The sequence below is a fragment of the Mus musculus genome, chromosome 19 (genome assembly GCF_000001635.26).
Source record: "Mus musculus strain C57BL/6J chromosome 19, GRCm38.p6 C57BL/6J".
NCBI classification, from domain to species: Eukaryota; Metazoa; Chordata; class Mammalia; order Rodentia; family Muridae; genus Mus; species Mus musculus.
This window is the reverse complement of record NC_000085.6, coordinates 33,085,168-33,102,405: the sequence shown is the minus strand read 5'-3', so window position 1 is coordinate 33,102,405 and position 17,238 is coordinate 33,085,168. Positions and strand designations below refer to the sequence as shown.

At 43.6% G+C, this 17,238-nt stretch overlaps 1 long non-coding RNA gene across 1 annotated transcript; it reads right to left on the bottom strand.

The window, feature by feature from the left end:
* Positions 1-244: 244 nt before the first annotated feature.
* Positions 245-16,625, bottom strand: Gm29863. The gene is made up of 5 exons (XR_386659.2): positions 16,507-16,625; positions 11,804-11,996; positions 2,721-2,819; positions 1,537-1,673; positions 245-654 (listed from the first exon to the last, which is right to left on the bottom strand). It is a non-coding gene; the product is annotated as a predicted gene, 29863 (long non-coding RNA).
* Between the last annotated feature and the right edge of the window lie 613 nt (positions 16,626-17,238).

Sequence of the window (17,238 nt, the reverse complement as noted above, 5' to 3'; positions counted from 1 at the left end):
TCCAGGCAGTGAGTGGTACACTGTCACCCTGTATTCCCAGGGCTTATGTGACATATGTGAATACAGAAAGCACTCAGCTCCATTTCTGGTGGTGAACCTAGGAGACCTTGCTCCTAAATGACAGAGGAGCCATTTTAAGATATGATATCATAAAAGATAATAATATCTGAAAGGGGGAAATGCATGCACCCAGGGTAACACATAAGTAGGCGAGCACAGGATGAATTTGTGGTTAAACCATTTATTCCATTGCAGATGACAATTTAACTCTTTGGAGCCCAGAGTTCCCCCTATGCTCATGCGTCGTGAAGAGATGATTACGTAATCTGCACTGCAGGTTGAATTGGGAACATCTGGGGACAGTTGTAGGGAGCTAGCCATGATCCTGAAGCTCAGACTAAGATCACTGGCCTCCAGTTCTCTCTGCCAGCCCCATGGTAACAGGAAGGCATAACCCTTGCCCCCAGATCTATTGAACCGAGCAAACAGTGGGGCTGAGCACTCGCATTGTGAACGACTATTTGGAGAAAAGATGGGGTGGGGATTGAAATGTTCTGCTAATCAAAGGCACCAACTGTTGCTGCTTCTCCGGCTTTCTTCAGAAACATCACACGGGTGATGGTACGTTTTTTTCAAGCCTGCGCCAGCCCAGCTCTAAAATGGAAAAGTATTCGTTTCATATGAGCAAATGTTTTCTTCTTTTTTGCTTCTCTCTCTCTCTCTCTCTCTCTCTCTCTCTCTCTCTCTCTCTCTCTCTCCCTTCCTCTCTCCCTCCCTCTCTCTCTCCCTCTCTCTCTCCCTCTCTCTCTCCCCACTGTGGGAAAACGAACTTACTTTCAGTTACGCCTGACATCTGACCACTATACTGATCACGAGGACACTGTGGTAAACCACAGGCCCACTTGAAAATATCTCTCTTAGGCACAGTTCCTGTGCTTTAGAGGGCACCATCCCTGGCTTTTGGTTGTGGCCCTGACTCTCGGCTCTGGCGTCCTCCATAGGAGTTCCATTTTCTCTTTCTTCCTCTACTGACAATGAGTGGTCTCATCCCCACATCTTCCAAATGAGCCAATTCACAAAATAAGTAAAATGTAAAAATGGTGCCTTTTTTTTTCCTATCCAAAGCCTCAAACAGAGCTCTGACTGTACACTGCACCCTTCTAAAAATGAAACAAGGCATGAAAACTTAAAGATAGGCTCAGGAGAAGGCTTGGTGGGTAGGAACACTTATTTCCTGAATGTGAGGATCTGAGTTCAGATCTCCAGCACACACATAAAAAACTGAATGTACCCAAGTGGGCCTGTAATTCCAGCACTGAGGCAGGGAAGACAGAGACAAGAGAGAGAATTACAGTGGCTTTTTAGCCCACGGCCTAGGCAAAAAACAAAATCGGCACTGGTTCAGTGAGAGAGTCTACTTCAGGGGTATAAGGCAGTCAGCAATAGAGGGAGATGCATGTATGCACAGATGCAAGCAAGTGAGTGTGTGTGTGTGTGTGTGTGTGTGTGTGTGTGTTTGTACCCGCACACACTTACAAGGCGGTAGAGGGTGGGTGGTGGTATCTTGATTAATAATGAGATGACCAGCCAGGATTTATTCATACTCCTTCTGTCTGAATCATCTTGTTTCTTGTAGCTGTTTTACACTTCCAGGATCTTGCCATCTGCCCACTCTACAGAAATACAGGAAAGCATTTTAAAAACAATGGCTTGGGGGGGGGGGGAGATCTGGGGATCCGAAAACCTATCTTTCTTTCTTTCACCCCACTGCTTACTGCTGCTTTCCTGAGAATGCAGTGCTGTTCCTGCTGCACCGGACTTGCCTCTTAACAACCTTCCTTCTGCCCCTCACAGCTCACATCTGGAGCCTGAGGAGAAAGAACAGATGTGGCTGCCCCCTTGCCTAAGTGGGAGGGGGGAGGACACCCTGGGTAGTTTGTCCTGCTTGGATCTAATATGTGTCACTGGAATATAGGTCAGCATTTTGATGGATAGGTTGAAACAGGCCAGAGGCAAAGATACCCCCGGGTTCACCCCACTCCACTCTACTGTCTTCTCCCCCAAAGCAAGTTAAGCCCCCAATGGCCTCAAGAGACATGCACAGCAGATGGAGCTGGTCTTCATGTCTTTACATTCTGCACACTAATTCTGTAGAAATCTAGAGCTAAGCTAAGGCTTTATCAGTCTGGGCTTGGGCCAAGCTTCAGGCTGAAGTTCAGCTGGCCTGGCCGGACGCAGATGCCAGCTGTTCACACTAACCTTGATTCCCCACCCCACCCCCAACACCTGATTTAGATAGCAGAGTGGCCAAGTGACATGCATGTAGCCCTGATGCACAACTGGAGAGATGACGTGATTTTTAATTACTGTGCAGTTCAGGTGGGAGCAGGAAACACAGGAAAGATACACACACACACACACACACACACACACACACACACACACACACTGAAATGAAACAAGAGAGTGCTACTGGTCTTGCCTAAAGATTATTACTTTAAAGGATTTTTTGGCAAATTTTGGTTTGAACACAGGCTTGACAACTCCCTTTCCCCCACAGTTCATAGAGGGACAAAGATATTAAATAAAAGCAGATTCTTCTTATGATTTAAAACATCAATGTGCTGGTCCCAGTATTGCAGAATTAATGCTGAGCAGACAGACAAGATGACATTCAGATCCAAAGATTTAACTTTGAGGAAAATGCAAAATATACTCACCAAAAATATTCAATTGGTCATTCAACATCACTGAACGGAGTATTCTTAATCCATATCTCAACACTCCGAGAGCCCAGCCTGCGACTAATCGTCCTTTGTCTAAAACAATGAAGATACAGATGGATTAGGAGAGGGACTTGTGCAGAGCTGAAAAGTTCAGCTAGCAAGCAGAGCTTCAAGGAAAATGAGATTTCCTTTAATTATGTTGACACTGGATGCCCCGGTAAGAAACTTGCACATGTGAGTTTATCATTTGCCAAATCGGTGTGTTTGTGTTTTCTCGTCACGCACATCGTGTCTAAGTACTTGTTCTGTTTCTGACACTAATCCAGGCAGTTGTCCACACATCATGTGATTCAGTTCTTACAAGAACCTGGGATGGCCAGCCATCCTCCTCATTATTTTGCTGCAAAGACTTACACAGATTAGAGGACTCCTTTAGAGATGAGATTCAAACCTCCCCTTTAAAAAAAAAAGTAAAAACCCTGTTGGTGCTTTCACAACTACACATTGTCTCTTTCAACCAGTGGCTTGTTTTATGTGTTCATATATAGGTCAATTGTTAAGCATTGTGTTCCCACTGGAGAAAACCTATAATCTGTGACAGAGGTTTCTTTACAGTTTTTACCTACAGTACTTAGACAAATGAAGGTTTAAAATGTATCTGTGTTGAGTATAACATATTGTTATTCCTTCTGATTTAAATAGTTTGTGAGTTTATAAGTAAACCCTTACATCTAGTCTGTTGTTCACTGAAATATCTAGACATAGAATAACATGCAGTTTGTTTGAGACAGAGTCCATTATAGCCTGGGCTGGCTTTGAACGCCTTAAGTAGCATAGTTGGGTCTGCAATCCATAATATTCCTGCCTCAGCTAGGATTATCATGTGCTGGGATTATAGATGTGTTCCCTCAAGTCCAGCCTATAGTCTGGATCACCTAAGAAGAGATATTTGCTCCAGATATTAGTTAGTAAAATGAACAATGTTAACATATAAATGATTCATTACTCATTCAAGTTCATATTGACAAAACAGGCAGAAGGAAATGAGCGGCCCCTTACCAAGGGCTGGTTGCCAGCACTTCTTGAACTAGAAGAAAGAGGCCAGGTGTCACCTTTACTCTAATATCTGCATTGCCTTCTCCAAAGGAAAATAAATAAATAAATAACTTACAGGGGATAAGAAGAATTAGTTTAAAGTCCCAGAGATGCAGACATTAACAATGGATTGCACTGGTCTGCAAGGACCAGGGGCAGACACAACCCAAAGCATGATGAACAATGGGAAAAGGTAAGAATTCATAGGCAAAAACACACGCAGTAAAGGAAGTCATTACTGTAGAGAGCTTGGAGGACAGGGCCACGAGAACCCTTGCAGTAAAGGAAAAGTAGAGCTGGAATTTCAAGACTGAGTGGAAAACAGACGAAGAGAGAGACCTCCACACAAAGGCCCAGAGCACACAGAGCTGCCTGACCTTTGAGGGCTGGGAGAAAGCTGATGCTGTTGGGAGCAGGGCAGGAAAGACAGCCAGGGGGAGAAACTGATTGTAACGGCTGGGAGCTCTGATGTGACCGGAGACCATCAGTGGGGTTTCTTTTAAAGTGGATTTGAGTTTCTGAGTTTCAGCCATAGTGGTGTCGAGAATCAATGGCTAATCATCTGATCGAGGAAATAAAAAGCTAATTGTCCCCCCACCCCCACCCCCTCCCCCAAAAAAGTAATCAAATAGACAAATGCTTAGTGTGATTGATTTGTTAAGAGGCAGAAAAAAAACAGGGTTAGATATGAAAGGAGACATTGACACAGAAAAAAGTAAATATTTAAGAGCCATAACAGAGTCATGGCAACGACTTTAGGCCAAATAGTTGAAACCTTAGATGCACTGTGGTTTGTTGTTCTGTGGGTTTTAGCTTTTGAGGCAGTGTCTCCCTATGTAGCCAAGGCTGCCCTCAGTTTTGCATTCTACTGCCTCAGCCTCCCCAGCTCTGAGATCACAGTGTACTCCACCCGTACCCAGCCACACTGTCCACATTTTAGAAAGCAGAAACTGTGGAAATTAATTTAAAAGAAATTGATTCTGCAGGAACACATAACCTGTAAGGAGGTGGGGTGACTAATCAAAAGTCACAATAGGCTTAAAGGGAATATTAGATCCAGTGATTTCCCACATAATTTTCTTTCTGAAAATTAAAAGAGGAAATAATAGCGTTTGCCATTACAGGGAATAGAGGAATATTTTCCAGATATATTAAAAGCCATCACAGTATGATATCAAAATCAGGTAAGGACAGAATAAATGAGGACCAATCTCATATATGGACATACATGCATAAATGCCAAATATTAACAAATAATCCAAGGTGCATATGAAAATATCATACAGTAAGTTTTACATGGCATCTCAGGGTCGCTAGTAACCAAAACATCAACTATATGAGCAGCTAGCCACACTGATATATAGAGAATAGAAATGGTCAAAAAAATTCTACCCCAAATTGTGATGGAAAAAAACAAAAACAAAAACATTGCCAGCTGGTATGACTCACGCTTCTATGATTTATTAATTATTAAATTTTAATTTAGGTTTAAAAAAAATCTAAGATTTCTGTGTAAAGGGAAAGAGCAGGTTTGAAGAGGAATGAGAGTGAGACAAAGAGATTTGGAAAAGGGGTCACCGTGGCAATCCCAGGCGCAAAAAATAAGGTGTCAGTGACTCAAAAAAGGAAGAGAGCGGGCTAACTGTAGCGCTGATGGGAGAGGAGGCAGAATGGCAGAGGGAGCAGTTGATTGGATCGACAGAGAAGGAAGGTTGGTGGAGAGAATCAGTTGATTGGATGGATGGAGGAGGAGGCTTGGTGGAGATAGACAGTTGATTGGATGGAGGAGAAGGGTTGGTGGAGGGGGTAGCTGATTGGATGGAAGACCGATGGTGGAAAGGAGCAATTGATTGGGTAGAGGAGAAGGGTTGATGAAGGGGGAAAGTTGACTGGATGGAGAAAGAGGGAAGGTGGAGAGAAGCAGTTGATTGGATGGATGAGAAGAAACATAATGAAGAGAGGAGTCTATTAGGACTCCGGACTCAGCTTTCTGGATGAGGTGACTGGATGGCTGCTAGCTAAATCAATAAAACAAAATGGAAGACACAGAGTATAGCCTTGTCTGAACTCAACAAGACACTTACAGGAGAGCACAATCTCCACTGAAGAGAACTGAGCATCAGTAACCTTGAAAATAAGTCATACACACACACACACACACACACACACACACACACACACACACACACACACACGGGTTGGTGGGGGGGAGTCTTGCCTTCCCTAGGATTCAGCTAATGTCAAGAAAAGGAATAAACAGAAAGGGGCAGGTAGCAAAAAGGGCTTTTAAAGCTTAGTCTGGCATATATGTTTACTGAATTAGCCCAGAGCTACTAGCAACTTACTCACTGAAGAAATCATTAAGGAGATGAGAACTCAAGATGCCCGATCACACAGGGAAGAGGGAAGCATCTTAAAGTAGTATATACAGAAAAGCTATGCTTAGTTGTGACCAATAGCGATATGATTGGTGATAAAAATATTTTAATATTAAAAACAGAAAAACAAGGGAAAGGCATCTTTACCTTCTTAAATCCCCTTCCTTAATACATGTCTTAATGCGGTTTTTGCCTTGAAACATAAGCTTTGAGTTAGGACTCATGGTGCTTCCCTGTAATGCCAGCTCCTTAAAGCGGGATGAACACAAGTTCAAGGCCAATGTGAGTGACTTAATGATAGATACCCTGTCTCAAAATATTTTTTCTTGTAAGGGCTGGGAGGTGTCATTTAGTGTTAAGCATCGAGGACTAACATGCGTAAGGCTCTATGTTCAGTACCTGGCACAAGCTTCCCACTAACTCACCCTGATTGTATAGCAGTTAATACTCAGTAACTCACCCTGATTGTATAGCAGTTAGTACTCAGTAACTCATTCTGACTGTACAGTGCTCAGTACTCAGTAACTCATTCTGACTGTACAGTGCTTAGTACTCAGTAGCTCACCATGATTACATAGTGGTTAACATTCTCACCGTTACTGTGTATTAGTTAGTACTTTGCATTGTGGGTATAGCAGTCTTGTCACAAATACTTAGCACAAAATGTCACATAAGTGAATAAATAACATTCACCGATGGCGGCATCAGTTGCTGAGATGCTTCTGTTAGTACCAAGACCAGCCTTCCTCGGTCTGAAAATTATGATGTCACTTGGCTTTAAAGAATTGTGGAGAGAGTGTTGGGGAAAAAAATCTAAATGGCCCAGCTAGAGTTAGAGTGACTGTTTCATAACTGCCCGGTGCTTACCCTCAGAATTTTGGGGACATCAGATTTCAGATGGTATTAACCAGAACCCAAGCTCAGATCAGAGGGAGAATATACTAGAACCCCTTGCCAGGAGCAATCTTTCTGATCCGAGTAGCAAGAGCCACACCAGGACAAAGGAACGTTTGAAAGGCACTTAAAAAAGAGTTCAGTTACTCTGCGGTTAACCCATCAAAGGCATCCTCCTGTAACCCAGAGGACACCAGGCCTCGACATGTGCTGGCCATTTGGAGAGCAGATTCATACAGAGCAGATCAAACATTGCAGGAGAGCCTCTTGCCTTGCAAATATGGAGCCTTATGAAAATCATTAAGCCATTCATTGATATTTATTTGCTTATGCTGAACTTGGAGCACCGCAACCAGGGCAATGAGGATCAGAGCTGATGACCCAGTCTCAGAGGCCCTAGTTCAAAGAAGGATAAGGAGCCTCTTAAGCAGACATCCCACCACACACTTGGCACAGGAAGGCTGCCTTGACCTGTATATTAGGTTAACAGTCAGCTAAGGCTTCTTAGAAACCTAGAAATCCCCAGGCAGTTGGAGAATTTCCATAGAACCAAGAAAACCCTTGCAATCTCAGGGCCATAACCAGGAAAAAAAAAAAAAAAAAGTATTTCCAAACGTCTTCCTTTCTCCCTTTGTGGCACTTGGTACACCTCGCTTCCAGCCTCGTAAAACTGGGTAACTCTGAGGCACACCCAATAATCCTTCTTAAGGAATCAAAACTCTTTACTGATGGCCCTGATTCCATGACTTGGAAGTAAGCGTAGAATGAGTTTATTTTGCACATTGGGTATTAGCGGGTGATTGTAATTAAACCAGTGGTTCTCACCCCTCCTAATGCTGCCCCACTTTAATACAGTTCTTCATGGTGTGGTGACCACCATCCATAAAACTGTATTCACTGCTATTTCATAACTGTGATCTTGCCATTGTTATAAATTGTAATATAAACATCTGATATTTAGGATATCTGATATACGACCCATCTGAAAGGGTCGTTTGACTCCCCCAAAGGGTTCATACTCCACAGGTTGAGAGCCAATCTTCTACACCAAACCTATCCAACTGGCTGACAGGGGAACTCTAGTGGTCTTCAAATTTAAGAAAGCAGTCTTGCAAAATACATTTGCCCCCTGGCCTCAACTTGCCTTGTCCTCAGATGTGAAATTCCTGTACAGAGGAAGGTTCAACAGAATGCCAGCCTCCCTGACAGCCCCAGGTTCAGAATGGTGCACGTCTCTGTCCTGTGGGCGGTATCCAAGCTCTAACTGAAGCTCTGGCCAGTCAGGAGGAGACTGGCTGTCAAGGAGTGAGCTTGGCTTCTCCCACAGCATTAACAGAGACTGCAAATCTGTCCTCAGATATTCAACAAATATGTTCTCAAAGTCATTAACTTCCAATATTAAAAAAAAATATAACAAAAAAAAATCCTTTTAAATCCAGCATGGTGTGTGTACAGTGGAAGTACTCAAGAAATGCTTGTAGGCTGTTGAATTCATTAGCTGATAAATATGAAAAATACAGTCTGGTTTGTATTGCAGGACAGCTGATTTGCTAGGAAGCTGTCCCTGCCTGCCGTCATACATACTTTAGAAAAAACTATTCACTCCACACCTATATTCTTCTTTCAAAGATTTATTTATTTATTTCATGTATGTGGGCACACTGTCACTGTCTTCAGACACACCAGAAGAGGGCATTGGATCCTATTACAGATGGTTGTGAGCCACCATGTGGTTGCTGAGACTCGAACTCAGGACCTCTGGAAGAGCCATCAGTGCTCTTAACCACTGAGCCATCTCTCCAGCTCGCCATCACTATAGTCTAAGAGCAATCTTCCCTGCAAAGTCTTCCCAAAATTCTCCTCTGTTATTTCCCAGGAAGCAAGTATCATTTGGGCCAAAATTATTGTTTTTTAATGATTGTGTGTATGTGTGTATGTGCATGTGTAGTGTGTGTATGTGTGTATGTGCATGTGTAGTGTGTGTATGTTCAAGGATATGTAGATCTACTTGTGTGGCAATGTGTGTGCTCACCTGTTGGGGATGGACAATCTTGGGGCTGCTTTGGCCTCCATTTTCTTGTGGTTTCTGGGAATGGAACTCAGGTCCCCATACTTATAAGATGAGCACTTTACTGTCTGAGCCATCTCCCCCACCCTTCCATTAACTTCTGATGTCTCCAATTACATGATCCTCGAAGAGAAAACCTATTTTGTTCATTAACTTACACTTAAGGGAAGGCAGTGCCTCCTTGTTCCAACACACATTCTTGCATGAAGCAGGTACTAAGTGATTGTCTGTTGGCTGCTTGATTTATTCACTGACAAATACTAAAAGTGCAATCTGGCTTTTACCACATGTCAGTTACATTTGCAATACAAAAAAGCATTGCTCTGCATTTTTTCACAGGCCTGCATTCTTTGAAACAATTTTGTTTCAGAATTGGTTGAAATTAGCTTGGACCTCAGTCTTTAAGAGGAAATAGTATGCATTGTGTAGTGAAATAATATAATGCTATTGCTACACATATTGCAATGTTACTCTGACATTTCTGTTGCTTGACCCATGTTGGTTAATACCCTGAAGGCCTCAGGACAGCCATTTCTTTAGTAGATTTGGGATCTTGGGTGTGGCTGTTTCTGTAGTAGAATCACTGGTTTGGGTATAGGCATTTCTGTAGTGGATGCCCAGGCTTGGCTATGGTCATTTCTGTGGTGGATGTCCAGCCTTGGGTATGGCTATTTCTGTGGGAAATGCCAGCCTTGGGTATGGCTATTTCTGTGGGAAATGCCAGCCTTGGGTATGGCTATTTCTGTAATCTAAAAGTACTAATATTTGTCGTAAGTCCTTGAAGAGAAGAATACACTCACAAAGACTTCACTACTAAATATTGTTATAATGATTGTATTATATTGTTAGTTATCATTGATTTCATATTATATTTAACTTATACAACACACTTTATGGTAGGTCTGGACACGTAGGAGGAAGTGTATATGGAATTTGGTATTATCTATAGTTTTAGACATCCAATTGTGGATACAGAGGGAGAGAAACAAAAACAAAATTATTTTTAAAATCTGTTAAAACATCTAAATACATGATTTAATGACTTGTGAACTATCAACATAGCCAAGTGACACATGACAATAAAGTCCATGCAAAAAAAAAAGGAAGCATAACTTGATTATCTTTTATTTTAAGCCCTTGCCACTGTCAATTCCGACTCTGCCTAGTTCCACCTCACTCCCTTCTAAATGTTAAAGCTTATACATAAGATAAATCTCTACTCAACAGTGCTTCTGTGGGGTGGCTCCTGCAGGAACAACTGACTGCACTTGCACTTTCCCCTCAGGATGCCACGTACAGACTCACTGTGGTATTGAACCATTGCAGCAGGCCCTGCCCTACTGTATTCACACTGAGGCTGACCCAAAGTAGCTGCTGAGTGAGTTGTAGCATCCTTGTGAATGAATAGCGGGATGCCATTTTGCAGGGAATGAGGAAAGTGAAGCAGGAAGAGATGAGGGATCTGTGTGAGAGCTGAGAACGTGCTTAGCCTCTGACCTGCACTGCCACTCCTGACTAATGTTTATGTTCTGTGACCTGCTTCCTCCGTGTGTCTGCAACACAACCCTTCATTTTCACTGGTCTTTTTAAAGAAGACATTTTTCCTCTCTGCAGAATTAGCTGAAAAGAAAATGGAGCCACCGAGGCTCGTGTTTCCCTATAGCATTTTTTGCTGAATCAGGAGACAGTTGCTTAGGCCCCCAGAAGGCAGGCCATCCCCTCCCCTTTATCAAGACTTTCTCAGCTTAGGAAGCCATTTCTATGAGAATTGTGCCAGGCTGCCAGAGCCCCTCCCTCTTTCTTAAAGGAACCAGAGCCTTTTCTCCTTCAGAACCTAAAGACACAATTTACTACATATCAGCTGTCAATCAAAAAAAGGTACACTACAGAGCATTGGAGCATTGGAGAAACTGTGCCATATATTCAGGACTTAACATAATATGGTTATTTCATATCAATCAACACCTAAATGTTCTTCTACTTAAAGACCAAAACTTCGGAAAGAGGCAGTAGACATTGACCAGACTCCACCACAAAAACAAACAAGCAAAACAAACAAACAAAAAGCAACAAGAAGATAAATTTAAAAAGAAAGAGAAAAAAAGAAAAGAAAAGAAAAGAAAAGAAAAGAAAAGAAAAGAAAAGAAAAGAAAATGTTGCTATTTGCTATGCATAAATTTTCAGTAGAGTAGATGTGCTGCCTTGGACAATGCATTAGTTGGTGGTTAAAACAAGATCTCCAAAGGGCACATAGCTCTCAGATCCAAAGCCTGATTTATAGTGCAATCTATAATGATAGGCTTTCATTGTTTACACGTTGCAAATTTAACCATACAAATAGAGGGAAGGCATAAGTAGTCAATTAGGTCATGTTGGCCCATCCCACTGAAGCATGTATGACGTTAGGATTCTGTAGACAGACAGAAGCAATAAAACGAATAAACGTTGTGAGGGCGGATTGATGGGGAGACAGCTCAGTGGGCAGAGGTGGTACCATGGAACCTTACCATCTGACTTTAATCCCTGGCACCCAGATGGAGAGAAAAGACTTTGGCAAATTGCTCTCCCTCTCCACAGGGGCTGAGTGTATGCAGGCCTAAAACTGTAAGTAAAATACCATGGTATTTACTAGGTTGGCTTACAAGATACAGGCTGCGTAGTCCAACAGGGGCTATCCACAGGGTGGAGAGACTGAGTTCCTGAAGCTACTCAGTCATTCGTGCTGTGTCCCTCGCCAGTCCCAATCTGGTGCTGACGCTTTAGAGGATCCTTGTATGGTCTTGGTCTTCAGCCACACCAGAGACTGAAGGAGCTAGGATAGAAGTCAGGTGGGCTCTGCTACGAGGGAAGAATAGCATCAGCAGTGACAATAAGGACTCAGTAGCCAGCAAGAAAGGAATGGAGGCAAACAGCACTGCTGTTCCTCAGACATCGGACCCAAAGCCTGGCAGGACCTCCCTTCAGTCAGTCCTCCATGGTAGTGCCCTCACAGATCAGGCCACATGCATATTTTAAGAGACCATTCCAGCTCCAATCAAGTTGATGATCAAATTAACCATTATACTGAATGGTACACAAAACAGTACCTCACAGAGAGTAACTGGAGAGAATGCTGTCGTGTGCTGGTGTCCCACTATACACGTGGAAAAGATCCTGTGTCTGGAGAGATAGTGGGGTGGGGTTATATCAGTTGTCCTGACTACCTTTCTGATGCTGAGATGATAATATAGTTCAGAAAATGCATGCTTATCCATAGGGAGGAAATCAAATAGCCCTGTGTCTGGGACATGGCTTTGGTGTTTTGCATTACTCTTCCTTTTAGGCATTGCTTTCACCCTGGACAGAATTGGTCATGTGAATTTGCTTACCAATCATGGAATTCACTTTGGATCTACTTAAAGGCTGAACTGATTTTATGTGAACTACAAAGGCCTAATTGTCAAATGTACCTTTGCTCTATGGCCATCCTAGGGAGATCTCACTCACGTTGCTTGGTGCATCCTGAATGTCTCTATAATGGCTAAGCTTACTTGTTCACTTGATTGAATCTGGAATCAACTAAGAGACACTTCTGTGAGAGGGTCGTGGATCTAGAAGGATTAACTAAAGGGAAAATCCGCCCGTAGAGTGAGTAGCACTTTCCAGCAGTGACCCAGGTATAAAGAGGTCCTGACTTCCCTTCTTACTGGTAAATGCATCTACACTAAAAAGTCTGTAGCAGTGAATGAAATCCTGACCTTCCCTAGCTGCCAGGTCTTCACCCCGCTTTGGGGTTCTAGAACACAATAGGTCCCTGTATTGACCACTGTGTGCACCCACTGACATACACTGGACACTCGCAAATATTGGTGATACATAGTAGCTTTGTTTTGCCCAGGCTCCTAAGGCAACTGGCCTGTTGATATTTACACAGGCACCACCTAGAAAGACCCATCTATCTCTTCAGTAAATGTCTGGATTTATAGTGCCCAGGACAAAGAGAAGACACAGGCAAGTAGTTGAGTCTCTGTGCCAGGAGTGCACTCTCAGACATACAGATGAGAGGGAAGCCAAAGGGCTGTGATGGGGAACCAAAGCCTCCTCCTCCCTCCTTCCCAGTTCCATTTCCTCTCCTTCCCCTGCACCCAACACCCAACATGGAGCTACAGAGATTGGAATTCCGTTCTAAGCCCCAGGGATCAGCCTGCATTGCAGGGAGGTCAGAATCTATCCTAGCTGGCCCCCACTTCCTCTTGAAGGATGCCCTGGCTGCAAAACTTTTTCTTGAATGCTTCTTCTTGAATACAAATTGTCCTGATGGGTTTCCGGGAATTTCAGTGGAAAGTTGATTTCCCTCAAACCCTCAAGACATTTCCCAAATCCTAAGAGGATTACTATTATCACTGCTATTACTATTTACAAGACCACAACCTTTAAAAATGTTTCTTAAAGGAACAACGTAGAGCGAACAGCCTGTAGACCATGCCCAAGATTCTGCCCTTCGTTAGTTAATGATATAGCTGCTGATTCTGAAGGAAGGGAATCAGTTGGCTTCTCAGAGGCCAGGCAGGGTTGTCAGGTTTGGCAAATAAACATGCATGGTGCCCAGTAGAATATGAGTTTCAGCTAAGTAAGAGCACAGAGTGTAAGTGTGTCCCACGTGTGCAGTGGGATATACTTATGCTAAAGCATTAATGGTTTGACTGACATCTTGGTTTACCTGGTCTTTTATTTTACCACATAACTCTAAACCAGGAGGAAGGCAGATCAGGAAATAGATTTCCACCAACAGATGCTCAGTTAGAAGCCTTGAATGAATGGTTTTAGAAAACCTTTCTCTCAACCCAGGGTTTCCCCTGGAGTGAGAGCTCAATGTTCTAAGAAGACTATGGGGGGAGGGGTGCGGGGAGGGGGGAGATTGAACACTGAATAAATGTCCTGTTCCTTTTGTGCCCTTGGCAGCCTGTGGCAAAGAGTGCCCCTCGAGCAGATGCAGAGGAAAGGCGTTTGCCCTGTCTGTGTGCCTTTCCCCTTCCTTTAACACACTAAAGTGTCTCTCTGATTCCCTAGAGACTGGCTTTTGCTAACTGCCTGTAGACTGCCATCCAGTGTGGCCTGCCACCTGCAGAGGTGGAGGGGTGGGACTCAGTGCTAGAGTGAAGGAGTAGGCTGGGGCACTGGTTTGTATATTCAGGCTCTGCCACTTCCAATCCGTGAAGCATTAGTGCAAGTTGATTACTAGGCCTCAGCCTTCGCATCACTCAAATGAGGGTGCTTGTGAGCTGCAGAGAGTATCCAGAGAATGGAGGCTATTTAGTATTTCTCATACTTCCTCACACATAGTTGTCACCCTGTCCTCTAGTAAGCAGTTATTACTACTATCTCTTAGTACTTCGCACATCACAAGTCACACCTGGAGTTGGATCTCTGTGTCTGTAACTCGGAATCATAGCGAGTGTCTTAGTCACTGTTCTATTGCTGTGAAGAGGCACCATGACCATACAAAAGAAAGCATTTAGCTGGGGCTGGCTTACAATTCTGAGGGTTTAGATGATGCATGCGAGCATACATGATGCTAGAGAAGTAGTTGAAAGTTCTACAACTGGATCTGCAGGCAGCAGAAAGAGACAAATACTGGGCCTGGCTTGGGCTTTTGAAATCTCAAAGCCCACTCCCAGTGACACACTTCCTCCTACAAGGCACACTTCTCCCAACAAAGCCACACCTGCTCCTAGCAAGGTTTCACCTACTACAAAACATGGCCACTCCACCCAACCCTCTAAAGTAGCACCACTCCCTGATGACCAAACATTCAAATCTATGAGCCTATGGGGGCCATTCTTTTTCAAACCACCACATGTAGGAGCATGGGTTCTATGAGAATGTCAAGTCCATGCACAGCAAGGAGGGATCCCTTGATTGGAAAATGACTTCATCCTCTCCTCAAGGACTCTGTCCCTTGCTTATTTCAGCTCCTGTGCAAATAATTGATCCTAAAGCCAATGATCAGATCACTAAATAGACCTGGATTATGTTACCAGGAAACTCAAAGACTACATGAGAGAGAGAGAGAGAGAGAGAGAGAGAGAGAGAGAGAGAGAGAGAGAAGGATTTCTTGGATTTCTGTCTATAATTACCTGCTTGTCAACACTGGTTTGGCGGCCATATGTGTGGACTTGCTATCTACCCACCATCCAGTCTAGCTTTGTCTTTGGACAATAAAATATACCAACAAAAGGCAACTTGAGGGAGGAAAGAATTTGTTTCAGCTTACAGGATACAGGATACAGGAAGCCAGGCAAGAATTTAAAGCAGGAGTCTTAAGCAGAAGCTATGGAGGACTGCTGCTTGCTGGCTCATACTTAACAACTCAGGACCTCTTGTCAAGAGAATGGTGCAGCCCACCATGGATTGACTCATTGCCAATTAACAGTCAAGATAATAACCAATGGGACAAAACCACTGGCCAATCTAATCTGGGAAAGGTTTCAGTTGAGACTCCCATTTCAGGTGACCCTAGGCTGTTAACATTTTAAGCTAACTAAGACAGATTTCTTCTAGTAGATACTCTGGTCCCCTCAAATTTGGTAGACACTCCTATGATCCAGGCCCATGGCAATCTGATCCCTGGATTCCCTATGATAAAATGGGTGTAGAAGTGGGCAGGTGGCACAGTAGAGAAAAACCCTAGGAGAGCTAGTCTCACTCAAGAGCTTAAAGAAACTGTGAACTTAACCCTCTTGACCTGAGCAAGTCTTGGAACTGCTACTGGCTACTTATGAACACAAACACTAATCCATCTGAGACCAGAAGCAGACAGAAAGGAGGCCGAGCACATGGCAGAAACCTGAGGTCCTCCTTGAGCTCCTTGATCTGTCCCAAGGATGCCAGGTGGCAGGTCGCATGCATCCCAGCCTTTCCTTCACTGCTTGCCTAGGCTTTCCTGCTATTTGCTGATCAGTGTGACACGTCTCAATGGCTGTCAATCATTGGGTGTCTGGCCAATGCCTTGATCTTCAAATCTGCCATTTGTAGCTCCTGTCACTCTAAGCTGGTCTCAGCTTCTCATTTACCAGTGGTTAGAGGGGTTAGCCTTAAGCTGTTACCAAGGTCAGCACTGCTATCCTAAAGTGTCTCCTTAGGGAAATAGAAAGAGAATACTTCATTAATGATTACTGTACAGAGGAGTACCTGTCACTTTGTTAAGCATTTCCTTTCATGAGACCACTCCACACACCCATTGTATAGACGAGGGAACTGAGGGTCCATTACTGAAGGCTTCCATAAGAATATACCATAGAATGGGTTCTATAAACAACAGAACTTTGTTTTCCCACAGTCTTTGAAGGTGGAAATCAGAAATTACATTGTTAATGGGGTGAGGAGGTGGGTTGGGTAGAACTTCTGTATCTCATCTGCCTGGCTTGTAGATGGTGCCTTCACATGGCCTTTCCTCTGCACATGCCTGAGTCTGAATATCTTCTTAGAAGACCTAAGATGCTGTCTTGCGCGCGCTCGACTGGCCAGGAAGAACGACGCTGCAACAGGATCCTTCTGCACACGTTTATTGGGAGAGCTTGATTGTAGAGGCGAAAAGACTTCGAGCCCAGAACTGGTGCTGCTTTTATAGGCCTAGGAGAGGCGTGTCTCATACCCGGATTGGTTATGCACTAAGCCTCATTTGCATGTTCCTCATCTGATTGGCTACTCTCTCTCAGTACCTCACAGAGCCTCATTATCATACTTCATTTGCATGTCTCACATTCGATTGGTTACTCTCTTAGTACCTTACAGAACCTCATTATCATATCTCATTTGCATGTCTCACATCTGATTGGTTATACTCTCAGTACCTTACAGAACCTCATTATCATGCCCGGGCCAGGCAGTGTCTTTGCAAAAAACTTTACTGCATATGTACACATTGGTTGTTTGTCCAAACTTATGCGTGGTGGCCAGCAGTAGTCAGTGCCACTCTGCAACGGCACATGTGGCTTCCCACAATGCTGTATTAGGTGCACGAGCTAGGAACCTCATTTAAACTCAATTTCCTATATGGTCTTACCTCCAGCTGTAACTCTTTACATTGCTAGCTGCT